Source organism: Hyaena hyaena, unplaced genomic scaffold, assembly GCF_003009895.1.
Source record: "Hyaena hyaena isolate Hyena2069 unplaced genomic scaffold, ASM300989v1 scaffold_143, whole genome shotgun sequence".
Lineage (NCBI taxonomy): Eukaryota > Metazoa > Chordata > Mammalia > Carnivora > Hyaenidae > Hyaena > Hyaena hyaena.
In genome coordinates, this window is record NW_024080775.1 from 1,158,686 (window position 1) to 1,180,896 (window position 22,211).

The 22,211-nt window shown below is 38.6% G+C and overlaps 1 pseudogene; it reads right to left on the reverse strand.

Annotated features, from left to right (window-relative positions):
- Window positions 1–871: 871 nt before the first annotated feature.
- On the reverse strand, window positions 872–1,090 carry LOC120236015 (annotated as a pseudogene).
- Between the last annotated feature and the right edge of the window lie 21,121 nt (window positions 1,091–22,211).

Genomic DNA, 22,211 nt, shown 5'->3' on the forward strand with positions numbered 1-22,211 from the left:
CTCCTAGAATAAAAAAAAAGTGTATTTCTTTTTTTAAAAAATGTTTATTTTTGAGAGAGAGAGAGAGAGAGAGAGGAGAGAGAGGAGCAGGGGCAGAGAGAGAGGGAGACACAGAATCTGAAGCAGACTCCAGGCTCTGAGCTGTCAGCACAGAGCCCAACCCAGGGCTCGAATCCACAAACTGCAAAGATCATGACCTGAGCCAAAGATGGACACTAAACTGACTGAGCTACACAGGTGGGTGCAGCACTAACCACTCTTCATGATTAATTTAATTCCTCAAGGATCTCCTGCATCTAGTCTCTAACTTGTGCTCACTTCATCTTCAACTTTGGTAACTCTTGTATGCCCCTCCCCTGCCCTCAGCCCCATCAGCCATTTTCAGCCACACTAGGTGAACCTTACTTACTAAATCTGCAGATTTTTCTTACTTTAGTGCCTTTGGCCCACCTGATGGAAATTAATCCCTTTCTTTACTGACCACACTTCTTTCTTTTCACTAAAAATTGTTTAGGTTTGTTTATTTTTTCTGAGAGAGACAGCGTGAGTGAGGGAGGGACAGAGAGAGAAGGAGACAGAAAATCCCAAGCATGCTCTGCACTGTCAGTGCAAAGCCAGATTCAGGGGGCTCAAACTCACAAAATAGGGAGATCGTGACCTCAGCCCAAACCAAGAGTTGGACACTTAAACAACTGAGCCACTGAGGTGCCTCTGACCACACTTCCTTTTTTTTTAAGTTAAAAAAAATGTCTATTTACTTTTGAGAGACAGGAGAGACAGAGCCCGAGTAGTGGAGGGACAGAGACAGAGGGAGACACAGAATCTGAAGCAAGATTCAGGCTCTGAGCTGTCAGCACAGACCCGATGAACCATGAGATCCTGACCTGAGCTGAAGTCCAACGCTTAACCACCTGAGCCACCTAGACACCTGGTCCCTGATTGTCCTTGGAATTTAAATTTAGACATCATTTACTTCACTCTATCAGGTATTAAACACACACTAGATGCCAAGGAATAGAAAGACCATGGTACACTAAACTGATAAGAACAGATACTACACTTGATCTTAGCCAAAAGGCTGAGAAGTGATTGACCATGGTATATTAAATAGGTGTGGTCTTGGTCTCTTGGAGCCTCTCATATCTCATTGAGGAGACTGAACAGAAAAACCTCCCAAATAGACATGACATTTCAAACTCTGAAATCTAGTCTCAAGGAAAGATCAAGAGTGCCAGGATCTGATGTATGTCACATGGTCTAGAAAAGTTCCTCAGAGGAAGTGATCTCCTCACCAAAACCCCTTCCCTGACCCTTCAAAAGTTACTCGTGTGACCTTCTTTATGTTCTTGTAACAAACAGTGCTGAACAACATCATAGCCTGATGGCTTATGGCTTATCACTGTGGTTTTTAAATGGTCTATGCATTTGGGAACTGCAGACAATGCTTATTCATTATTGTATTGCAGGAATTATCGTAGGTCCTATTCAATAGTAGATGGTTTCTCCATAAATGTTTGTGGAGAAATATTGAATAAATGACAACCCATAACTTTTGAAAAGTACAGTAACAATTTCTACAATGAATGACTGAGCACAGTACTCCATATATATGCTTGAGGATCACATAGGGTGGGATTCATTTACATACAGTGTACCCTCTGATGCTACTGTAACCTGAAAATATACTAGCTTTTCTCAGGAGCCATGTCACACTACAGTGATAAAGTCATAAAAAGGGGGGAAAATCAGGTTACCATCTTGCAACACTTACATCAAAATTTATAGTAACATGTATTTATGTCATGTCAGTATGAATAATCTTGCCTTCCACTTTCAAAGCATATTTGGATTATAAGACATGCTGAACTTTGCTTAAAATGTCTTAGAATTTCCTGTTTTATATATCAACTTTTATATTGTTTAATTTTTTTCATGCTTAATTTGCTTCTTCATTTGGATAATGCTAATGGACTGTTGTTGACTAGTGTCTCCAGTTCAGCTCATCGCACACTGGGCAGTATTCATAAAATGCTCCTTATGTGCCAGCTGAAATTGGTAGTGGTTTGAAGGCAGAGAGCCAAATTCATCAAAAGGATAATGGCTAAATATATTTTGTTTTGTTTTCTGAATTTTAATGACTGAATGGAAGACTTATTCATTATTTATCTATTTTTGAATTTTATCAAATAGTTCTAGTGGTAATTACCCTATCTCTGTATTTATAGAAAAGTGGCACATTATCAAGATAATAGCCTGATTCCATATTTATGAAGTATCTGTTAAAATTATAAATATAGATACATGGAACTATGTGATTAATGCCAAGGAAAGCCACTTGTAGGTTAAAAATGGGGGGGAAACTACAACTAGCTAGCACCTTTGGTGAAATTAGTATTCTGTATTTGATTTCCCTGTGGAAAAAATTCATTATTCTCCTTTAAAATGCAATTTATTTTATTTTAGTTTTTTTCTTAAATAGTTTATTCTCAAGTTGTTTTCCATATAACACCCAGTGCTCATCCCAACAAGTGCCCTCTCCATGCCCATCACCCTCTTCCTCTCTCCGTCATCCCCATCAGGCCTCAGTTTGTTCTCAGAATTCAAGAGTCTCTCATGGTTTGTTTTTCTCCCTCTTCCCAACTATTTTTCTCCTTCTTCTCCCCCACGGTCCTCTGTTAAGTTCCTCCTAATCCACCTATATGTGCAATCATATGGTATCTGTCCTCTGCCTGACTTATTTCGCTCAGCATAACACCCTCCAGGTCCATCCAAGTTACTACAAATGGCCAGATTTCATTCTATCTCATTGCCATGTAGTATTCCATGGTATAGATAAACCACATCTTCTTGATCCATTTGTCCGTTGATGGACACTTAGGCTCTTTCCATTTTTTGGCTATTGTTGAGAGTGTTGCTATGAACATTGGGGTCCATGTGCCCCTATGTATCAGCACTCCTGTATCCCTTGGGTAAATTTCTAGCAGTGCTACTGCTGGATCATAGGGGAGTTCTATTGTTAATTTCTCGAGGAACCTCCACACTGTTTTCCTGAGGGGCTGCACCAGTTTTCATTCCCTCCAACAGTATAAAAGGGTGACCATTTCTCCACATCCTAGCCAACATCTAAAGTCTCCTGATTTGTTCATTTTCACCACTCTGACTGGCGTGAGGTGGTATCTCAGTGTGGTTTTGATTTGTATTTCCCTGATGATAAGAGACACTGAGCATCATTTCATGTGTCTGTTGGCCATCTGGATGTCCTCTTTAGAGAAGTGTCTGTTCATGTCTTCTGCCCATTTCTTCACTGGATTGTTTGTTTTTCAGGTGTGGAGTTTGGTGAGTTCCTTATAGATTTTGGATACTAGCCTTTCATCTGACATGTCATTTGCAATGATCTTTTCCCATTCCATCGGTTGCCTATTAGTTTTATGGATTGTTTCTTTGCCTTCCAGAAGCTTTTTATCTTGATGAGGTCCCAATAGTTCATTTTTGCTCTTGATTCCCTTGCCTTTAGAGAGGCGTTGAGTAAGAAATTGATGCAGCTGAGGTCAAAGAGGTTGTTGCCTGCTTACTCCTCTAAGCTTTTGATGGTTTCTTGTCTCACATTCACTTTCTTCACCCATTTGCAGTTTAGTTTTGTGTATGGTGTAAGAAAAGGGTCTCATTTCATTCTTCTGCATGTTGCTGTCCAGTTTTCCCAGCACCATCTGTTAAAGAGGCAGTCTTTTTTCCATTGGATACTCTTTCTCGCTTTTTCAAAGATTAATTGGCCATACATTTGTGGGTCCAATTCTGGGTTCTACATTCTATTCCATTTGTCTATGTGTCTGTATTTGTGCCATACCATACTGTCTTGATGATGACAGCTTTGTAACAGAGGCTAAAGTCTGGAATGGTGATGCCTCCCGTTTTGGTTTTCTTCTTCAATATTACTTTAGCTATTCGGTGTTTTTTGTAGTTCCACACAAATTTTAGGATGGTTTGTTCTAGCTTTGTGAAGAATGCTGGTGGAATTTTGATTGGGATTGCATTGAAGGTGTAGATTGCTTTGGGTAGTAATGACATTTTAACCATATTTATTCTTCTGATCCATGGGCATGGAATGTTTTTGCATTTCTTTGTGTCTTCTTCACTTCATAAGTTTTCTATAGTTTTCATCATACAGATATCTTATATCTTTGGTTAGGTTTATTCCTAGGTATTTTATGGTTTTTGGTGCAATTATGAATGGGATCAGTTTCTTGATTTCTCTTTCTGTTGCTTCATTGTTGCTGTATAAAAATGCAACTGATTTCTGTACGTTGGTTTTGTACCCTGCAACTTTGCAGAATTCATGGATCAGTTCTAGTAGGCTTCTGGTGGAATCTGTCGGGTTTTCTAGAGTATCATGTAGAGTATCATGACATGTAGAGTATCATGTCGTCTGCGAAAAGTGAAAGTTTGACTTCTTCTTTGCCAATTCTGATGTCTTTTATTTCCTTTTGTTTTAAGTCTGATGTTAGGACTTCCAGCACTAATTTAAACAACAGAGGTGAGAGTGGACATCCCTGTCATGTTTCTGATTTCAGGGGGAAAGCTCTCAGTTTTTCACCATTGAGAATAATGTTAGCTGAGGGCTTTTTATAGATGGCATTTATGATGTTTAAGTAAGTTCCTTCTATCCCGACTTTCTCGAGGGTCTTTATTAAGAAGGGATGATGTATTTTGTCAAATGCTTTTTCTGCGTTTATCGACAGGATCATATGGTTTTTATCTTTTCTTTTGTTAATGTGATGTATCACATTGATTGATTTGTGAATATTGAACCAGTCCTGTAACTCAGGAATGAATCCCACTTGATCATGGTGGATAATTCTTTTTATGTGCTGTTGCATTCTATTTGCAAGTATCTTTTTGAGGATTTTTGCATCTGTATTCATCAAGGATATTGGCCTGTAGTTTTCTTTTTTTGCTGGGTCTCTGTCTGGCTTGGGAATCAGAGTGATGCTGGCTTTGTAGAATGAGTCTGGAAGTTTTCCTTCAAATAATATTTTTTGGAATAGCTTGAGAAGAATGGGTATTAACTTTAATTTAAATGTCTGGTAGAATTTCTCATGAAAGCCATCTGGCCCAGGGCTCTTATTTGTTGGGAGATTTTTGATAACTCATTCATTTTCTTAACTAGTTATGGGTCTGTTCAGATTTTCTATCTCTTCTTGTGTGAATTTTGGTAGTGAGTGTGTGTTTAGGAATTTATCCATTTCTTCTCAGTTGTCCAGTTTGCTGGCATAAAAATTTTCATAGTACTCCCTGATAATTGCTTGTATTTCTGAGGGGTTGTTTGTAATAAGTCAATTTTCATTCATGATTTTGTCTATTTGGATGTTCTCTCTTTTCCTTTTGGGAAGCCTGGCTAGAGGTTTGTCAATTTTGTTTATTTTTTCAAAAAACCAAACCTTGGTTTCATTGATCTGTTCAAATGGGTCTTTTTGCTTCTATATTGTTTATTTCTGACCTGATTTTTATTATTCCTCTTGTCCTACTGGGTTTGGGGTGCTCTTGTTGCTCTCCTTCTAGTTCCTTTAGATGCACTGTTAGATTTTGTACTTGAGTTTTTTTCTAATTTCTTGAAATAAGCCTGGAGCGCAGTGTACTTTCCTCTTATGACTGCCTTTGCCACATCCAATAGAGTTTGAATTGTTGTAATTTCATTTTCATTTGTTTCCATATATTTTAAAATTTCTTCTCTAATTGCCTGATTGGCCCATTCGTTCTTTAATAGGGTGTTCTTTAACCTCCATGTTTTTTTTTTTTAATTCTATCAAACACTTATTTTTTTTGCCCCAAAAGTACGATCTTTTATTTTTTATTTTTTTAATATGTGATTTTTTAAATTTACAAATAGTTTATTGTCCAATTAGTTTCCACATAACACCCAGTGCTCATCCCCACAAGTGCCCTCCTCCATGCCCATCTCCTCCCTTCCCCCCACCCATGAGTCCTCAGTTTGTTCTCAGCATTCAAGAGTCTCTCATGGTTTGCCTCTCTCCCTTTACCCCACCATTTCCCTCCTTCTTCTCCCCCATGGTCCTCCATTAAGTTCCTCCTAATCCTCCTATACGTGCAAACATATGATATTTGTCCTTTTCTGCCTGACTTATTTCGCTAAGCATAACACCCTCAAGGTCCATCCATGTTGCTACACATGGCCAGATTTCATTCTTTCTCATTGCCATGTAGTATTCCATGGTATAGATAAACCACATCTTCTTGATCCATTTGTCCGTTGATGAACACTTAGGCTCTTTCCATGTTTTAGCTATTGTGGGGAGTGCTGTTATGAACATTGGGGTACATGTGCTCCTATGCATCAGCATTTCTGTATCCCTTGGGTAAATTCCTAGCAGTGCTATTGCTGGGTCATAGGGGAGTTCTATTGTTAATTTCCTGAGGAACCTCCACACTGTTTTCCAGAGGGGCTGAACCAGTTTAAATTCCCACCAACAGTGTAGGAGGGTGCCCATTTCTCCACATCCTCGCCAGCATCTAGAGTTCTCTGATTTGCTCATTTTAGCCACTCTGACTGGCGTGAGGTGGTATCTCAGTTTGTTAACCTCCATGTTTTTGAAGGTTTTCTAGACTTCTTCCTGAGGTTGATTTCAAGTTTCATAGCATTGTGATCTGAAAGTGTGCATGGTATGATCTCAATTCTTTTATATTTATTGAGGGCTGCTTTATGTCTCAGTATGTGATCTATCTTGGAGAATGTGCTATGTGCACTTGAGAAGAAAGTGAATTCCATGGCCTCAGAATGTAGAGTTCTAAATATATCTGTCAAATCCATCTGATCCAATGTGTCATTGAAGTCCATTGTTTCTTTAGTGATTTTTCTGTCTAGTTGATCTATCCATCACTATAAGTGTAGTATTAAAGTCCCCTGCTAATTAGCACAATCTTGTCCATAAGATTGTTTCTGTTTGTGATTAATTGTTTTCTGTATTGGGGTGCTCCTGTATTCGGTGCATGGACATTTATAATTGTTACCTCTTCCTAATGGATAGACCCTGTAATTATTACATAAAGCTCTCTTCATCCCTTGTTACTGCCTTCACTTTAAAGTCCATTTTGTCTGATATAAGTATAGCTACAGCTATAGAAAGTACAGCTTTCTTTTGACTTGCAGTAGCATGATAGATATTTCTCTATCCTCTTATTTTCAATCTGAAGGCGTCCTCAAGTCTAAAATGAGTTTCTTGTAGATGGCAAATAGATGGATTTTGTTTTTTTTATCCATTCTGCTACCCTATGTCTTTTCATTGGAGCATTTAATCCATTTACATTCAGTGTTATTATTGAAAAATATGGGTTTAGAGTCACTGTGTTCTTTGTAGGATTCATGCTTGTGGTGGTGTCTCTGGTACCCTGCATTCTTTGCAACATTTTCCTCATAGAGTCTCCCTCAGGATTTCTTGTAGGGCTGGTTTAGTGGTGACTAATTAAATTTTTGTTTATTTGGGAAGACTTTTATGTCTCTTTCTATTCTGAATGAGCAGCTTGTTGGATAGAGGATTCTTGGCTGCATATTTTTTCTGTTCATCACATTGAAGGTTTCCTGCCATTTCTTTCTGGCCTGCGAAGTTCCAGTAGATAGGTCTGTCACCACTCTGATAGGTTTCCCTTTGTATATTAGGGCCCTTTTATCCCTAACTGCCTTCAGAATTCTCTCTTTGTCTTTATATTTTGCCAGTTTCACTATGATATGTCGTGCAGAAGATTGATTCAAGTTACATCTGAGGGGAGTTCTCTGGGCCTCTTGGATTTCAATGTCCGTTTCCTTCCTCAGATTGGGGAGGTTATCAGCTATAATTTGTTCAAGGACTCCTTCAGCGCCTTTCCCTCTTTCTTCCTCTTCTGGACATCCTATGATATGGATATTGTTCCATTTGACTGTATCACTCAGGTCTTGAATTCTCCTTTCTTGTTCCTGGATCAGTTTATCTCTTTTTATCAGCTTCCTCTTTTTCTAGAATTGTGTCTTCTAATTCACCTATTCTCCTCTCTGTCTCTTCAATTCGTGCATTGGACGCCTCCATTTTATTATTCACTTCATTTATAGCATTTTTTAATTCATCACAACTATTTTTAAGCTCCATAGTATTTGTAGCAATAGTTTCTCTGATGTCTTCCATGTCTTTTTCAAGCCAGCGATTAATTTTTTGACTATTGTTCTAAGTTGTTTTTCAGTTATGTTGCTCATATCTGTTTTGAGCAGTCTTTAGTTGTCACTTCTTCCTGGAATTTCTTTAGAGGAGTGTTCTTCCATTTTGTCATTTCAGTTAGCTTTCTGTCTCTTGTTAGTTTTAAAAGCTTGTTATGCACTCTGCACCTGCGACTACTGCTGTATTAAAGAAGGCTCTTTGACTGTCCAGGGCCTGTCTGTTCAGGAAGTGTTCTTTGAATGGTTTCTCTTGGTCTTTCTTGTTGAGACTTTAGTTATTTTATTTCCCTACTCGTAGTGGTATTTGGGACTCTCCACAATGTGTACTTTGGCTTGCTTCTTGAGGTAGCCCTGGAAACGAAAACAGACAGACAAACACACAGGGAACAAAGGCACACAAACGCACAGACAAATCCAACAAACAAGCAAACCGAAAGGGAAAAAGAAAAAAAGGAGGAAAAACAAATAATAAAAAGAAAAAAGAAGAAAAGAAAAAAGAAAAAAACTTCAAAAGGCAAAGCACAGTCTAAAAACATAAAATTAGAATTCCTAGCTACAAATAAATAGCAGGGTATATGTAGTGCTGATGGAAGAGCATATAGAAAGAGAGAAATGACAGGACGGGGAGAAAGTGAAATTGGACAATGACCTGCCAGAGAGACTAAGAGGCTTAATTCAGAGAGAGAAAGAGGAAAATATGGTAGGAGGCGAGGAGTAAGAAACAAAGATAATATTACTCAGAGAAACTATATAGTCTGGTTACTCCAGAGAGAGAAATAGAAAGGGAGCAGTGGAAGTGTAGAATATACATCTAGAGAATGGATTAAATGTGACTGTTTAAGCAAACCAGTGACCAGAGTGCCCAGTCCAGCAGAGGAGAGATACGAATGAGACAAAGGAAAATATACCTGAATAGTAAGAACTGATCTAGAATTAATCACGGCAGTGAGTGCATCCATGTTGGTTTTGTCTTGGGTTCTGGTAAAAAAAAAAAAAAAAAAAAAAAAAAAAAGAAAAGCAGCTTTCTAGCAGGGATGAGTGTGTGGGTGTGGTTTGGTGTAGGCAGGTCTTAGCCTCCACTGCAACCTTCCGGCTGCTCCCTGAGGTCTCACCCTGGTGGTTGTGGGGAGAAAAATTGTGGCATGCCAGTCCCTTCTCCAATCAAGTGTTGCAAGTCACTCTTTTGGGTCCGATCTCCCTGTGCCACAGGTGTAGCCAAGGTGGGCGGTGTGCTATGTCCCAAGCCATGCCTCCTTTCCAGATCTTAGTCTGGGCTCTTTATTGCTATCGCCCAAGAAGTAAGTCCTCAGGCCAAGTCCTTTGGAGCAGTTTCAAGCCGGCCGCTTCCTCTCTGGATCAAGCTGTGGAGCAGAGGAGTAGTTTCTCCTGGTGCCGCCTGGGCACCCAGCTCAGAGTCAGCACCACAGCTAGGAATCGGATCACTTTCTGTCTCCAGCCGAGGTTTTTCTCTTCTCCAGGGACAGTTCTTTGAGCAGGTTCAGCCGCTCTTTCTTTTCCCCTGGACTCACTGCAGCTCCCCGCAAAGGGGGCTCCCTCCCCTCCCTCTGTGCCTCCAGGTCCGTCCGTTTTTATCTTCCCCAGTTCACACTCACACACCTCTAAGGTTCTGTAAGGGTTCCTATGGCTTCAGGCCTTCTGTGTGTGAGAGATGGGGGCAAGTGAAATGTACGGAGCTCCCTATTTATCCACCATCTTGCCCCCAAAATGCAATTTATTTTAAAGGGAAATGTTTACTTATCCTTATTAAACAACATTATAAAAGTAAAAAAATACAATAGATACTTCATTATAGTCTACATTACAGATTAAATTACATAGGACCTCAAACTCATTTCATTTGGTATAAAAAACCAGAGAGAGAGGGAGAGAGAGAGAGAAAGAATCCCAAGCTGGCTCCACGCTGCCAGCACAGCGCCTAAAGCGGGACCCAAACTCAAAAAGCGTGAGATCATGACCTGAGCTGAAACTGAGTCAGAAGCTTAACCAGCTGAGCCACCCAGGCACCCTAAGGCAAATTAAAAAAAATTTTTTTTAATTTTTAAATGTTTATTTATTCTTGAGAGAGAGATAGAGCGTAAGTGGTGGAGGGGCAGAGAGAGGGAGATGCAGGATCTAAAGCAGGCTCTAGGCTCTTGAGCTGTCAGCACAGAGCCTGACATGGGCTCAAACTCACAAACCCCTAGATCATGACCTGAGCCAGAGTCAGACACTTAAACAACTGAGTCACCCAGGCGCCCCAAGGCAAATCAACTTTTAAAGGACAATTTTATTCTTATTATTATTAATGTTTATTTATTTTTGAGATAAAGACAGCACACGAGCAGGGGAGGGGCTGGGAAACAGACAGGGAGACACAGAATCTGAAGCAGGCTCCAGGCTCTGAGCTGTCAGCACACAGCCCGATGTAAGGCTCGATCCCACAAACCATGAGATCATGACCTGAGTCGAAGTCAGAGCTTAACCAATTGAGCCACCCAGACTCCCCTAAAGAACAATTTACTATTAATAAATTTCTAAGATATCTGGATTTTCTGTATTAGAAATAAAATTGCACAAAATTATTATTACTTTTAATTGGTGAAATGTTTGCAAACTGGAAATTGAAAAATTTGCAAACGATCTATTTAGAGTTTTTGACTTAAATTTGACAAGTTTGGGTAACTCAAGAGTCTCTCAACTCCTTTTCTTCTGAATATATAGAGCAGTAAATATATATAGAAGTGTATATATGAATGTGTGTATTGTGTTTTTTCCACTGATTAAAAGTAGACTGAGTTAGAAGTGAATTGCTTTTTATCCCCCAAAATGGATGGAATTGCACTTCACTTAAAGTCCTATCTCAAGTTTGCCACATAGGCTTTGTGAATAAGGCAGACTGGGAGTGCATCAAATTCAATGGCCTGAGCTCCCAACAATAATTTTCCCTACTAACAGATCATTCTGTGAAGAAATGCTCCCAGTTGCTAACCAGAAAAACAAAGATTACTGAATCGCTGCAATCTGACATTTTCTAAATACAGGGTGTCAAAAATTTAGCAAAAGGAATAAATTGAGAAGAATGAACTTACACTATTAAATAAATTTTTAACAGTTTATTTAACTATATTCTTATAGGACAAATACCAGTAACTATAAATCCTTGTCCATTAGAATATCAGTAGAAAAAAAATGCTTATCTCAGAGTATCCTGATTTGTGTCTGTTGGAATTCTGATTTAGATCCCTCTCTTTGCTTTGCTTTGTTTCCTCATGCTCTGATCTGATTCTCTGTCCTACAATATGTACATTCTAAGCTCTTGATAACCCTGTGTCAGAGCTTACACACTAATTACAGAAGTGACTGTAATAAAGGCTTCACTTTAAAATATTTCATTGAATTTTGAAAGGCTCACAAACTTACAAAAAGTTACAAATATAGTGCAAAGATTATTTCTTTTTTCCAAAACCATTGAAGAGTAAGTTGTTGATCTAAGCCCCATTATCTTTGAATACTTTGTGTGTGTTTCCTACAAAGGCCACTCTACTAGGTAACCACAGTATAACCATCAAAATCAGGAAATTAACACTTTTGCATTGATGCCAGACCCCATTCAAAGTTTGACAATTATCCCAGTAATGTCCTTTATAACAAAAGGATTTAACCCAGAATCTCCAGTTGCATTTATTTGTCATGTCTCTTTAGCTCTTTCATTCTGAAACAGTTCCTCAATCTTAAGTTTCATGCCCTTGATACTTTTGAATATAAAAGGCCAGATAGATTGTCTCTTAAATAGAGTTTGTCTGATGTTCTTCATAATTAGAAATGAATTATATATTTTTGACAAGTGACAAAAGTAATGCTATGTTTTTATTGCACCCTATTGTGCATGGTTTGGATGGGTCCGCTATTGATGTTGCTCATTTAGGTCACTTTTTTGAGGTGGAGTCTGCCACTTTTTTGAGGAAAGTTATTTTTTCCCTTTTCCCTTTTTAAGTATTTTTTGGCTAGGTACTTTGAAGCTATGTAGATAGCTCATTCCCCATTAAATTTTAAATTTATTCATTTATATCATTTCAATTTATTCATTAGCTTATAACTGTTTGGATTCATGGTTTGCAATTTTATTTGATGAGTTAATAATTAGTTACAAGCATTGCTTATTTTGATGTCAAATTGTCCCAGATTTGATCAACAGTAGCCCCTTCGAGCTACCCTCCATGTCTTTTGACATGTCTCCATGATTCTTTGAGCACTTACTTGATTTCTGGTACAAGATATTCCAAACCTATCCTATATTTCTTTTGTTACAGTCCTAAAATAAACTATTTCTTCAAAAATCCTTGGTCCACTTAGTGGAGAATGGTATTCAGAAACCAAGATCTGGGATATAAATGTATTCATTGCTATTGAGACTGTGTGTGTGTGTGTGTGTGTGTGTGTGTGTGTATTTGTGGGTATAATACATTATCTATCTATCTATCTATCATCTATTCATCCATCTATTCATCTATTTACCCATCCCATGTATTTACACAGATCTTTCCAATTCTAATCTCAAACCACAGGGTTTATTCTATTATCTCACTTTCAGTATTTGTAACATTCTTTTATAACAGTGAGAAACCTGATCCCATTATCATTCACATATTTACTTTTTTGGTAACCCCCCTATATTTAACCAATCCCCTCTCTCTGCTGCTAGTCCTTCTCTTACATGCTTGCTCTCCTCACTATGTGCTAGGATAGGAAGTGGTGAGTGGACACCTTCCTCACTTTGCTTTGTTTCTGAAACACCATGCCAGGCCAGCCCCATGCATAAATGCTTTCTTCATCCTGCTTTGTGTCCAACATGCATTAGATCACTCCCCACTGCGAGGAAGTCCTCTTCACCTTATTGGGGTTTAAACATCCCAATATGGTCTACCTTGGCTCTCTTATCTCTATTGTCTCAGGACATCTACCTTGTTCTGATTTATCTAATAGCTTTAGGGTTGATCTAATCAGAAAAGGAAGGAAACAGGAAGAGATATAATAAAAAAAACTTTAAAGTGCAGAGAGCTTCTGCCTTGTACCTTATAAACCTCTTTAACATTACTCCAGTGTTTACTATTCCAAGTTGAAATAGGCCTTATTTGAGCCTGAACAAAGCAGTGTGGATAAGGTAATTGCAGAGAAAGGCATTTTCTCCAAGGTGAACTTGGTCACAAATTGGCCTTAGTAAACTATTTGCTATTTGACTATCAAATACTTGTATATTCTTTCTCAGAATAAAGTAGAAGTCACATTGTTAAACCTTTCTTACTTTATATGACAAAGGCATAGCTTATGGCCTGAGGGCTACTTAGAAAATTGCCTTCAGTTATTCAAAGTACTCCCTTTAACTCTGTTTCTTTTCTGTTTTTTCTTTTTCTTTTTTCTTTCTTTCTTTTCTTTTCTCTTTTCTTTTCTCTTTTCTTTTCTTTTCCTTTTATTGACACAGAGAGACAGAGAGGGAGCCATGAAGGCCAAGGGAGAGGGAGAGAGAATCTTATGCAGACTCCATGATCAGAGCAGAGCCCAAAGTGGGGCATGAAGGTCTTACTTGTGGCTGGATGAGGGGCTAGGCTCAGGGCTCCATCCCATGACTCTGAGACCATGACCTGAGCCAAAATCAAGAATGACACTTAACCAAATGAGCCACCCAGGTGCCCTACTCTGTTTCTTATTTTTGTCTGTAGAAAAGAACCCTGGTTCAGAAATTCCACTAAAAAAAATAAATAAATACATAATAATAATAATAAAGTTTATGATTTCACTGGAGTTTTACTAGTTATCTATTTGAGTAAAGGGTAGTATTAAAGAGAGTCCGTTCTGTCAGACAGACACTTGTACTCATCTTTTGTCTCTACTTCTTATTAGCTGTGTGAACTAGCATAGTTCAACCTTTGTATGGCTCAGTTTACTTATCTATAAAATGGGGGTGATCCACCTCATAGGATTAAATGAGATAATGCATGAAAACTATTTAATGCCCTAAAAATAAGTAACAAATAATGTTATTTATTATTAACATTAATATTGTAATTGTCATAATTTAAGTATTGTTTAATCAGTTTTTACCCTCAAACTAAGCAGGAACAAAAATATCAAAATGATTTCTCCTTATTTGAACAAGGCTCAATGTTTCTTTTTAAAAAATTTTTTACTTTTGTTAATATTTATCTTTGAGAGAGAGAGCATAAGCAGGGTAGGGGCAGAGAGAGGGGGAGACACAGAATTCAAAACAGACTCCAGGCTCTGAGCTGTCAGCACAGAGCCCTGTGTGGGGCCCAAACTCACAAGTTGTGAGATCATAACCTGAGCCGAAGTCAGACACTTAACCGACTGAGCCACCCAGGTGTCTCAAGGCTCAATGTTTCCTAATGAATAATTCTTTTGCTCATTCTATCTATCACTGTGCTGGAGGTGCTCATGGAGTTTCAAGAAAGCAGTTATTTGATGTGCATTACACACAAAAGTATAGAAATAGTTAACAAGAACCCTGCTCTCAGAACAGAATTCAGTAAAGCATTTAGACACGTTTTGTATCAAAGATTCACACTGATCTATGTTCAAGAGATTCCAACTAGATTAACCCAAACAGATATACAAGGAGAATATCACCCTCAGCTCACTTCAGCCCACATCAGGCTATGCTACCTCAGCATTTCTTGGAATGGAGTCCACATTAGGCATGATAGATATTCAGCCCTTAGGTAAAGTAAGTGACTCAAGAAAGTTAATACACATATGAAGACACCAGTGTGTCATATTTCATTTCACATGGGCTTAAAACAACTTAAAAATTGCTCAAATTCTCACTACTTTCTTTCACAACATACCCACTCATTGGGCAAGCTGTAATAGTTGTATCCTAGAAAAACTTTAAAAATTTTTATTTACATAAAGTTGGGAACAATTCATTACAAGAAAAGAAATCCACTTTTAACACAAAGTCCATTTTATGCCCATATGGTTTTCCTTTTCTTTAAGTTTGAGGATTCCACCCACCAGTAAGCGTATATATCATTTGTTACTTACTGTCTCTGACGCATGTAAAAGTTACAGGGTAAATTTAGAGAGGCGTTTTGCCCACCTGGCAATCTGTAAGCAAATCTGATTGTGAGCAATTCCATTCAAATCCTAGCATGTTCCTTGAGAAGACTGGAAATGTCTTTGGCTTCCAGACATTGTGGACATTGCCTCTATGCCATGAACAAAACTGAGGAAATAATATAGATTGTAATTATTGTGATGACACTCTCTTTTCAAATTCTTTATTTAATGTTTATTTATTTATTTATTTTGGAGGGAGAGAGAGAGAGAAAGGACAGAGAGAGAATCTCAAGTAGGTTCTGCACCACCAGCACAGAGCCTAACACGAAGCACAAGCTCATAAACCATGAGATCATGACCTGAGCCAAAATTAAGAGTTGGATGCTTACATAACTGAGCCAACCAGGTGCCTCTATTTTTAAACTCTTGACCAAGGCTGACAAGGATAATATATTGGAGAATTGGAAAAAATGCCAATAATGCCAGTATTACGATTTAGAAACTTCTCTAATTATTTAAAGTCAAATACGGTCTCTAAGACAATAACAGAAACAAGTAGGAGAAGAGAAACTGTAACCAATAAAATAAAGAAGTGTGCAGCAATAACTGCATTTTCAATCATATTTTGAGAAATAAAACATCAGTAACTCATATGGCAAGGTAGTAGAGAATACTTTCCTGGTATGCCTGTAATGGAAGCATTTTCCAGGATATGTATGGGACTTTAATAGAACTGGGATGTTTTAATGTGATAGGCAAACTAGGTTTTTGAGAGAGATAATATTAGAAATTGGCTTATCATAGGGGTTAGGAGGGTAAGACGCTGTCACACACCCTTTATCCAAACCGTGTGATCTATAAATATAATCCAATGGACATTCCAGGGTCTCTAATGGAGACTTCTTTGCTTAAATGAATAAGCAAGAAGCATAATTAACAAAGACCTACATCAGACATTGCATTGAATATAATACTATAGTTTTTTAATATACAACTAAGAGTATTAATTAATTGCTTTCAATTACCTGAGAGAACTATTCCATTTTGGAATCCTGACAGCCTGAGGCACCATCTTCAGACCACCCTCAGTTATCTCTGCAGTAGGTGCTTTGTCTTAGAGACATTTTGCTCCCTCAGGCAGTCCCCTGGTTTCTTCTGACCAGGTGGGTCCAATTCTTCTTTTGGAAAACATGCTCTTTTCCAAGTCATCCTTTGGTACACCTGACAATAGTAGAAAAAAATCTCAGAAAATTTTCTTTTAATTCACTCATTCATTCATTGATTCATTCAATTTAACAAATATTTATTAAACATCCATTATTTGCCAGACTGTGTGTGAGGTGCTAAGGATACAACCATGTACTGTACAGCATAGTGGCCACTGTCATTGAATTTTCAGTCTAAAGAAGGATATAAACAAAAAACGTGCTTAACCTAAATGCCCCTAGATAGTGCTAGCCTGTGGGTATGAAAGTAATTGCATTAACATTAAATGATGAGATTTTCCATTGTCTCTGCTGACCTTCTCTTCATATTTGTCCATCCTGCTCTCCATCCTGGAGATTGAAGGGTTTGGAGTAATAGTTTCCATGCCCTCTGCCTCAGTTTCTCCTATGACCACATCTTTGTAAATAAACTCCATGAATTATCCCATTTGCGTGTGCCATATGTTTCTTGTTGGGACATTGATGGTTCCATAACCTAACCCTTTTCTATTTGTAGGGTTCATAGAGATTATCTCACATGCTTTCAATAACATATTCATACCCCTTGGGCTACTGTGTTCCTACCAGGTTTCCTTTGGCATTTCTTAGTGTCCACTAGCGATTTGGAGAATCTGCTGTCTCTCACTGATATCCCAGCACTACTTTACCCGCTACTCCATCCAGAGTATCTAGGAGCTGCAAAACATTGAAGTTACCAAACTAATTTTGAAAGAAAGTGAAGGAGTTTGATGGGGCTGTGAAAATATTGTGGACCCTTGTGCCTGTGCCTCCTGGATGAGTCAGCCTTGACTGACTGATCTTCAGTCGGGACTGGCTCATCTAGAAGGCACAGCAACTAGGGTCCACAATACATCCACAGCCCCATGAAAATCCTTTATCTTCTTTCCAAATTAGAAGGAAATAAAAAGAACTTTTAGGATGAAAAAAATACTTAATTATATAATATTAATATATTTGTCTGCCAACTCATTTCTCTCTCTCTCTCGCTCTGTGTGTATGTGTGTGTGTGCATGTGTGTGTGTGTGCGCACGTGTGTGTGTAAGAAGGGGGTCATCAAAACAAAAATGCCTAGAGCACTCAAAAGTCATAATGTGACCCTGCCTTCAGTCTTCAAAACATGCAAAAATCCTGTAGGATGCTATAATAACCCCCTTAATTTCCTATTCTTATTCAAGCATTTATGCTCCCTCTTTTTTTCATTCTTCAGCAGAAAATCACTCATGCTCAACTCATACATAAAGATGTTTTACACAGCTACCAATGATATTACTTTATCCCATTTATCCAGCCAAATTAAGTCAAGACCACCTTTATTACACAGTAATTGAATACTGTATGAAAGGAACTGTATTACTGAGGAAATTAACAGGTATTCTGATATAAACTGACTCAAAGTCTGGGGATCAAAATCTGGCAGAGGTGGCTTCCAAGTGAAGACCTGCAATATGGGCAGGAAAGAGATCTATGAAGAGAAGGAGAGGGAAGGGCATATTTAAAGGCCCAGTAAGTGAGATCAAGGCCAGCTAGGGCTCTGTTGTGGAGAGAGTGGAGAGATGGGGTGGAAAGAATAGAGTTGACTCATAAAAGGCCCCGGAATTAGTTTGGACAGCAACCTGAGTACAAATTGGGGAGCCAGTTAGTTTTGCATTTTAGGGAGGTAACTCTAGATACGTTAGAGCGAACTAGAGAACCAATAAGAAGGTCAAACATGACCATGGGGAGAGTTGATTGCAGACGGTGGCAAGAGAAGCTTAGTTGGTTGTCTCAGTAGTGGCAGAATTACTTGAAACTTAGTAGAGGAAATCAGTATAAATTGTTAATGGCTTAAAAGGAAAATTAAGAGGAGAGTTTTAAGTTCTCACAGACTTACAAGGAGGTCTTCGACTCTGGAGCAGAAACAGTTGTAGAGCTTGGTGAAGTAGAGAGTGAGGAAGAGGATCACTTCAATTCATCCAGACAACAATTTTATACCCTGGGGCATGAACTTCCTCATTTTTGACTGCCTACTCAAATAGGTATTTTTGTGTCCTTACTATATACTAGGTATTAAGGATGTAATAAGGAATTTAGGCAGATAAGACTCCTGCTCTTAGTTGCCTACAGTAGAGCAAGAGAGAGAAACCTTAATCAGATGTAAAATATCCACTACTGTGAGGGCTGCACAAGGTGGGTGTGTGGCTCTATGACGTTGTATTACAGTTTGCAATAGTTAAGGAGGTGAGGAATTCTTTGGTAAAGCGATGGTTGAGCTGACCTATGAAGAACATATATGTGTTAGTAGCATAGAGGGTGCAAAACAGATGGAACATTGCATATAAAGTCTGCTGGAAAGTTAGAGCATGATGCCCTCATGAAACTGAAAGGCATCCAATATGGCAGACTCATAGAGTGTAGGAGAAACATAACACAGGATTAAGCTAGAGAGGTATATGGAAACAAACATAGGCAGAATCTAGACCAGTTAGTTAGAGCATCCAAAGGCACAGTAAGGAATTTTGCTCTTCCAAGTTTACCTTACACACTACCAGTGGTGGGGACATATCAATTTGCATTTTTAAAGCTCTCTCTGACTGCTAGATAAAGAATAAACTTAAGGGCTGAGTAATTGACAGGGAATAACCATTAGTAGGCTATCACATGTCCAGGCAAGAGATGATAATAGCTTGAACTGTGTGGTGACAGTGGAGACGCAGGGATTCTGACATATTTGAGGGATGGCTAGGAAGTAAAATAAGCAGGGCTTGGTGATAGATTGGTTCTGGGTGGTGATGGACAGGAAAGTGTCAGTGCTGATATCTAGGACTGATGGAGGAACGAGGCATTGAGATAAGGAACACTGGGAGGGCCCAGATGGACACAGGTGGTGATGGCAGAGTGGGAGACAGTGATGGTTAGGTTCTGTGTTAGCCGATTGAGCTTGAGGTGACTTTTAGAATCCAAGTAAAGGTGTCTAGTGTACTGCTAGTTATGTTCTTGTTATGCAGCACTTGTGGCCTGGTCCTTAATCAGTGCATCACTCCTTTGAGGGCAACTTCCATGTTTTTCGCAGTCATAAGGGAGTGATCTCATAACTTTTCAAACAGTTGAAACTGTAGCTCTTGGCGACAAATAGAGTCAGCTTGCCCTGAAGGGAACTGTCAATAATTCTAGACTGTAAGGATGAGTGACAAACTTTTCCTCCTCTGGGCCCTCCACTAGCATTAACTCAATTAATCTCGCATCCAGGATCCCCAAAGAAGAAAGCTTCTTGTTACTCCAAAGGTAATGTGCTGTCTATGCTTGGAACTTCCTTTCAACATTCATTAACCCTTTTATGGCTTTCCAATGCACTTCCAATAAAACCCAAACTCTCTGTCATTTGGTCTTGCCTGTCCCTCGGGCCTTCTCACATTTTTCTCCCCTTGTTCATTCTGTTTTTAGCTGTGCTGACCTATTTACAATTCCTTTCACAAGCTTGTTCCCACTATGAGACCTTCACACATGCCTTTTCTCATTCTCTTCTTGACTACCCTCTACCCACCCTGCAGATCCCAATTTAAATGCCACACTTTCAAAGATTTTTTCCGATCTCCCTCCCCCCATCTAAATTAGCTCTTTCAGCCATTTTTTCCCTTATACTCTACCTTTTCTTTCAAAGCATATATTGCAAATACTGATTGTATATTCATTTGTGTGTTTGTCTAGTGTCTCTCTCCCTAAGTAAATTATAATCTATGAAATCAGGAGCCATGTTTAATATGTTATTCAATATTAAACCAGCAACAACATCATGTTTATTCAATGAATGTATAAATGAATGAATGAATGAATGAACGAATAAATGAATGAATGAATGAAGTGCTTTCTCTGGGCCAGACACTTATCTAGACAGAAAGACATATGAGATACAACTTCCATGCTTGGTACCCAATGGGGAAAGATAAACACAGTGTGGCATGTGCTATAGTAGATATCCATGCAAGGCAATATTGAAGTGTACAGTAGCTATGCTCTAACTCTCCTTGTGAGTATTGGGAAAGGCTTCACAAAAAGGTAACCTTTAATTTAGGTCTTTAGAGATAAGCAGGAGTTCACTGAGAGGAAAAGGAGATTACAGTTTGTCCAGAGGTCAAAAGGTATGAAAGAACATGATCCTTTTTAGGCAACAGTGAAACATCTGACATATCTGCACATGAAATAGAAGGGACGGCATAGAATGAGACTGGTGAGGGTTGTTGGAACAGACTAGAAAAGCCCATGTTGTTTTATTTAGACTTCATCCAACAGGGATGGCAAATTACTGGAGATTTCTAAGCCAGGGAATAATTTGGTCAGGCTATGTCTCAGTAAGATTACTCTGGCAACAGAGTTTGTATGTGTATGCACAGGGCGTGGGGTGGGCGGGGAGTGATGCCTGGAGTTAGGGAAGTGGGTCAGGAACCAGCAGCCCACATGGGAGATGCTTCCACAGACAGAGAGGCCATGACAGTGGAGAAAGACAGTGGAGGAACGATTTTGAGGGATCTCAAAGAGAAAGAATTATTAGAACTTAGACTTAAAACTCTCTGAGGTCATTTTCAGCCATAAATTCTATGATCAATATATTAACTCCTATTTGGGCCTCAGAATTTAGGTGAAATATATTCCTAAAGTATGTTTTTCCAAAAATAAACTCAAGAAATGTCTATCTCTCAGATTAAAACACAACCTGATTCAGCATTATACAGAAATAAGACTGGTAGGTTTCCCTGGGATGAGGCCAGAGATGTCATGAGAAAAATGCTCTGACTAGGTCACTTGGGGTAGGGTAGCAGAGTGGACAATTTGTGCTGGACCTCAAACGAAAACATCCTAAAAACGCTTTTCCTCTCTCCACTCATGGCACAGCCTTAGATGAATATATTGTAAGGGGGAAAAATGCTCTGCACTTAATTAGGGACAGTGGAAGGAACTGATATTTCCATATTCCTCCCTTTTCATTGTTACTAACATATATTTTGGCACATAAAATTATAGGAGTTTAATGGCAATCAATAGATGAACTTAGATGTAGTAGAGTTATGAATTGCCAGAGTAGGAGGTAATATAAACCAAATGGTAGTTATATTAAACCTGGATGAAACTGGGAACCACAGAAAGAAGACAGATCTGAGGAATGTTTACTAATCAAATTAACCAATCATTGAGTGCAATGAGCACACTTGAATTTGTGGAGACTGCTTAGATCAGTGCTTATTAGGTCTGTGTGAAGTCCCTTCCTGATTGTCTCTAATGTGTGTTGTCAGGAAACAACAAAGATGGAAGAAATTCTTTCCCAGTCTCAAGGGACGGTCCCTTAGGGTACTGTCAAACAGCATCCAGAAGGCAAGAAAGGGGAGAGTGCGACCAGCCAAACTATAACTATTCAGTGGCTTCAAAGAAAATTTCCATATCCTTGCCAATGTGGTATTTTTCTTTTTGCAGTGAAAATTAGTGGAAAAAAATATCCAAAGCCATAACAAGAAATTTGAAAGAGTTGGGGGAAGGGGATTATTCTCATGCTTTAAATAGCAATTTGTTGATTTATTTCACTCTTAGGAGAAAAAAAAACATTTCCATGAATAGTTTCCCTTATTTCCAGAAAAGCCTTTATATATACTTCAAGTGTCTCAAGGACCTTATCTTGCACCCCCAAAACAAACATTGTATTAAAAATAGTTTCAAAACTATTTAGTTAGTTAAACTTTGTAGTACAT